We start from the raw sequence: 6175 nt of genomic DNA, 5'->3' as shown, positions 1-6175 counted from the left end.
AGAGGTGGAAAGGTAGATAGAAAGAGTACAAGGTGTGGAAGGCACCATTCAAATCCATTCTTCTCACCATCTCCTACCCTCAGCACTCTCTTGACAGAAGGCCTCTATTATTTCCAGTTTGTAGACGAAGGAACTGAGATAATGCTAAGACAGAGGTCCATCTGTAGTGAGGAGCTACGGGTAGGCCTGCTTTCATCCCGCCCGGCTCCTGCATGGATAGCTTTACACCCGAAATAACAACACACAAATTGTATTCTTTTAAACACTGCTTGGCCTATTAGTTCTAGCCTCCTATTGGCTAATTCTCACATCTTGATTAACCCATTTCTAATAATCTGTGTAGCACCACGAGGTGGTGGTTTACCGGGAAAGATTCTAGCCTACATCTGTCTCTGGTCGAAGAATCATGGTGTCTGCCTGAGGCGTCTGCCTCATTGCCTTCTTCCCAGAATTCTGTTCTGTCTACTCTGCCCACCTAATTTTCTGTCCTATAAAAGGGCCAAGGCAGTTTCTTTATTAACCAATGAAAGTAACACATAGACAGATGACTCTCCTACATCACCCATCTGATGAGGGACAGGCAAAGCAGGATTTGAGTGCCAACTGACAGCAGACACTGAGGTTACTGAGTCTGCAGGAAAAGTATTTCAATCTGAGAGGAGTCAGGAGGGGGTTAGCTCAATGACAGAGCACCTGCCTCCACACGCAATGTCCTCACTTCCATTCCCAGACTGTAAAGTTGAAATAGCAGAGATCTAGTCTTACAATTCTGGAGGCTGGCCACCTGGAATCAACATTTTAGCAGGGGTGGCTCTTTATGCTCAGGGAGAATCCTCTATACCCTTCTCCTAGCCCCTGGTACTTGGTATAAATCCTTGGTGTTCCTAGCTTTGTGTCACTGCCTCTGCCTGTTGTCATTTCTCTCTACACCCCTCCCCCTACTACTACTACTTTCTATCTACTTTTGAGATAGGGTCTCATCTATCCTAGGATGGCCTTGAACTCACTATGTAGCAGAGGTTGGTCTTGAATATCTGATCCTCCTGCCTCCACCTGAGATTACAGGCGTATGTCATGCCTGGTTTTATGCTGTGCTAGGGATGGTACCTATGGCTTTCATATGTACTAGGCAAGAGCTCTACCCATTGGGTTACACTCCTCACCCTCCAAGTGTCTTTTGCTAAGGAAACCAATGACTGAATTTAGGGCCACTCTGATCCAACATGATCTCATCTTGGCTCCACCTGCAGATATCCTATTTCCACATCTGGGGACATTTCCAGGACTTCATTGCATCTTCCTGGAGGACATGCTTCAGTCTGTTTTTGTACAACAACTCTACAAGGTGCTGTGCTGCTGACACATATAATGCGTCCATGTTGGGCCTAGGATGATCACCTGTCTAGCAGGCACCTGGATTACTCAGGCTCTGGATGAGATGGGCTGGCTGAAGACAGGACAGGCTTGAGTCTGTGTGTGTGGGGGGGGCACTGGGGTGGAGCTAGGTTTCTGGCTCTTCTCTGGAGAGGAGGGGAGGCCTGCAGTGGGGTCTAGGTGGACCACACAGGATGTATGGGCAAGGGAAGGGGCATTTTTCTTGGCTGCTAGGCATACGCATCTCTCCCTGCAGCATGGTTTCAATCACCCTGACAGCAAAACCTCAAGCTTCAAATCTGGCCCGAGGATGCTTTGTTTTTCTTGCTAATCAAGACTCTTGCTTTTGGCTCATGGTAACACAGATTTCAGCAGCCACAGCTAAAAAGGTTGGTAGGAGCTCCTCCAAGGCATCAGGTTAAGGTCTCTATGAGAACCGAGCAAGGTAAATGAGAACTAATCCCTGGGAAGCAGGACTTGCTGGGAAGAGGGGCCAAGTGTCCTTCAGCATCCTCTGAGACAGGTCATGAGATGTTTGATACTCTGCCATCCTTAAGTAACTGTAAACCCAGGAGGAGTTGAGAGTATGTATGAGCTGAACTGGGGCCTCAAACTCCCTGCCTTGGCATTCTGGATCTGGAGGGCAGGCGCACATCTGGATCTGGGTCCTGCCTTGGGCAGGTCTTGGCTCCCAATGATGATGATGCTTCAGGGACCAGAAAGGAGCTCATTGCTGAGCAGACTGATAGATAGAAGCTGCTCCTGTTTCAAGCCTTGTCACAGAGAGAGAATGCACTGAAACCACCATGTATCCACTTGGTGACTCTCAAAATGTATTTTGTTTCCCCCCAGAGTTCTCATGAAACACTGCCTGCACATTTAAGCAGTTCCTGCTTCTGTAGCCAAGCAAGCAAAGCAGCCAGAGAGCAACAGCTTCCAGGCTTCACTTAGCAAGAAAATTTCCTTTGGTGTTTTAACAATGGATTCAGTTACTAGAAACCCAAACGGAAGGTTAAAGACCCCTGCTAACACTGTTCTTCACCTTGTGGGCCCCTGCCGCAGGGCTGGCCACACACACTCTTTTTCTTGGGACAAACTGAGGTTTCTGAAGTGTGACTCAGGCTAGAGAAAGGATCTAGGCAGGAGGACAAGGCTTCTAATTGGGTTTCACCTTGGGAGAGGAAGTTCCAAACTTCAATCTGGCAGCTTTTGTGACCTGCTGCCAAGTTAGGTCCCTAGATCTCTTATTCACTCACCTCCCCTACCTGGATTTGCCTGTTTCATAGCTTCTGTGGGACTCCAAAGCCCAGCACCAAACGTCTTCCTAAGGGCAGGGGCCCGTGTTCAGCTCTAAGTCAATGGTGATCACCCTGAATCCCAAACATACCCACTACCCAGTACTGGGGGCTGCACTCAGAGCCTGTACCTGCCAAGACAAGGCTCTGCCAATGAGTCACCACTCAGCCATTTTCTGAGACGTGACCCCACTAAGCTGCACAGGATGGCCTTGAACTCGCTCTGTGTGTAGCACAGGTGGTCTAGAACTTTTTGCTTCTCCTGCCCCAGCCTCCCAATATGATAAGGCTTACACTGCCAGGCACTCCCCAAAATGTAACATCTCTACAGCTGTGTGGAGCCTGCTTTTTCCTTGTGGGTACCATGTTGCTCTTCGGTGCTGAAAGCCACCAAGAGAAATCAGTGCAGTTCAGCCCAAGATCTCTGTTCTCACTGCTCCCTGACTTTCAGCCGTTCCCCATCAGCCTGGCTACTGTCGTGTCTGCCCAGTGTCTTCTCACTTCTGGCGTCTCAGGCATCCACAGAAGCCTGGTGGATTCCATCAGTTTGAGTATTTCACTTTCTTCCCATATCAAAAGGAGCTGGTTCCCATCCAGAATGATGGCTATTCTCAAGACGGAATCTTCTTAGTTTTTTTTTTTTTTTTCTATGTTCTGTTTTAGCCACAATGAATAGAATTTGTTAACTTCTGGGGCTTCCCTGGAACGTTACCAAGCCCGTGTCAGCTGCCACTTCTCCCCTCCCCCCTTTACTGAGACCTCACTGCAGTCTGAGGCTTCATGCATGCCACGTGTAAACAAAGGTACCGGCATTGAAATTGACTCCAGACTGAGTCCCTGGTGCAGACGCCTTGTGTACCTGTTATGTATGAACACACACACTCTGTGCTCCCTGGCCTAGACCTGGCCACTTCTGGCCCTTACAGCTTTGGTTTTCCGCACTCATCTTTGTAAGTAGGTGCAGGATGGGCGATACATTTGGCCCAAGAAGGGCTCACCTGCTCCCCTAGTCCCCACCTATTTTAGATTTTGTTGGAAGCAAAACAAATCGCTAGGATGGAGGACAGCGTCAAGTTAATTTCTGCTAGCTGAAAAAGACAATTCACAGCAGGTGGTGGTGCACACCCTTAACCCCAGCAGAGGCAAGCAGAGCTCTGAGTTTGAGGCCAGCCTGGTTTACAAAGTGAGTTCCAGGACAGCCAGGACTCACAAAGAAACCTTGTCTTGAAAAACAAACAAGAAAGAAGGAAGGAAGGAAAGAAAGAAAGGAAGGAAGGAAGGAAAAGAAAAAAAATGAAAAAGGCGTTTCACTTTTTTTAACTTGGGAAAAATGAGAAAGGTATAGCCTTTCAAGGAAACAGGGTACTTACACACACACACACACACGGGGGGGGGGGAGGGGGCTGGCTTTATGTAGTTCAATCCTGTCAAGCTATTCTAACTTTATGTGACAGAGCAGCAGACCTAGTAGATCAAGAGGGTGACAATAGCTGGAATTCGTCTTTGTCAGCTTTGAAACTTGATTTCTGAGTCCTACTCATGATAATCCTTAAACTAGTTGAGAAGTTAGGGAAGACAGGGCCAGTGCTGGCTAGAGTGAACAGGCCAGACAACAGTAAACTGTGGGGAGGGGGAGCAAAGGGACCGGCCTTGTGAACACAGAAGTGAGCAACAGAAGCATGGGGGGGTGGGGCGCTAGAGCAGAGTCCGTGTGGAGGAAGAACGATCCACACCAGCCATTGCTTGCACATGTGTTAGGTGAAGACAAGGGCATGTACGGGTTTGTGGCTCTCAACCTGCTGTCAACAGTATCCCTTCCAGACTGGGTCAGTCACGGGAAAGACAGAATTAAGTCAGCCCAGGAGCAATTACACTGGGATGAGACATGGAAATGAAAGATAAAGTTATATGAATTAGGTTTATTAAACTTGGAGATGGACCACTCTATAAGGGAAAGCAAAGAAAACTAGGAATAGATTTCAGCATATGAGAACAAAATTAAATGTGACAAGGGTTTTCCTTGGCTTTAAGGCTGATCAACAAACTATCAATCAGCAGAAATTTCCCAGGCTGGTTTTGTATACCCTAGGCCCCGATAACCTGAGAACAGCCGCCCCGCCCCAACATTGTGGGAAGACTACTTCAAAGGGCTTATTAAGTCCATAATCCAAAATTAAGCAGCAGCTGGCCAATTTACTGTCACAATGCCTCCAGGAGTAGCTGGCTGTCATTCCTAAAGAGAAGTCTGGCCTGGGGTGGTGGCGCATGCCTTTAATCCCAGCAGAGGTAGATGACCTATGTGAGTTCCAGGACTGCCAGGTTGGGCTGCACAGAGAAACACTGTCTCGAAGAGAGAGACCTATCCAGAAGGTGGGGCCCTGAACAGTGAGACACCCACACTAACACAGGCAGGAGGTTTCCTTCTCCTATTTGTAAGCAAGCTCTTAATGAAGTACCTGCTCCAGGCAGACGGTGACACTGAGGTTGGAGCACAGGAAACCCACCGAAGTGTGACCCCCTTCAAACATTTTTCTTTACGTAATTCAGGATAGGAGGGAAAAAACCCCACACTGCTTTCCTTTATAATGTGGTCGACAGCTAATAAGCACACAGCCAGTCACGTAAGTATTTAATTAGTCCTTTAGAAAACTTCCCGATTAGTAAAGGTAGGCTTATTTTGACAGCCTTAAACATTGGTCACTGTTTAAACAAGACACCCTAAAACAAACAAACAAAAGCAATCACGGAATAGTTCATAGTCATTTACAAGAGGATGGTGCACACGTGGACACAGAGGTAGAGATTCACTTTTACAATGTTTCACTAATGCACAGATACCAAATTCAAGGCACAAAATAGCTTGCTTTACAAAAAATACTGTAAAAATGCCATTTGCTGTCCTACAATGTGAATCGACCTTTCAAAGGAACCTGTAATACAATGGGATCGTTACAGCCATCCACAGCACTCCACACGAGATCTGCTCCCCACACTAATCAGAGTTGGCACAAACATGGGGACTTTTTAATGCAGAAATTCCCATTTTCCGAAACTGTCCTTAGAGCTGCTGTGTTCTGTAGACAAGGTCCCCTCCCCCAAATGCGACTCCACAGCTCCCTGAGGAAAGGGCCCTTTATGCAGCGAAATTCACAGGAAGAAAATGGACAGTCGTTTCAATGAACCAGGTCTCTAAACAGAGATCGAATTTAAAACTCACCTAATATCTTAGTTATCGTAAGTGTGTGTGAGAGAGAGAGACCCTCTGGCCTTCGCTGTGACATTCAGACTGCACTGATCTCAAACTGACATCAAAAACTCCTCTTAACAAGAGCTAAACCCACAGACGCCATGAGAAGCCACCCACCCTTGCATGAGTAGAACCCAGAACACACAACAAAATGTGGCAGTGCCAGTCCTTGAACGCACAAAGGCGCCAGCTGGCTAGACTTTCACAATGACGAATGAAGGAATGAATGGGTTCTGTGGGAATTCGGAAGGACCATACA

The sequence above is a fragment of the Microtus oregoni genome, unplaced genomic scaffold (genome assembly GCF_018167655.1).
Source record: "Microtus oregoni isolate MIOR12 unplaced genomic scaffold, Mior012 000017F_ref0000208, whole genome shotgun sequence".
In the NCBI taxonomy this organism is placed as follows: domain Eukaryota; kingdom Metazoa; phylum Chordata; class Mammalia; order Rodentia; family Cricetidae; genus Microtus; species Microtus oregoni.
The sequence above is the reverse complement of the archived record's forward strand: the minus strand, read 5'-3'. Positions refer to the sequence as shown.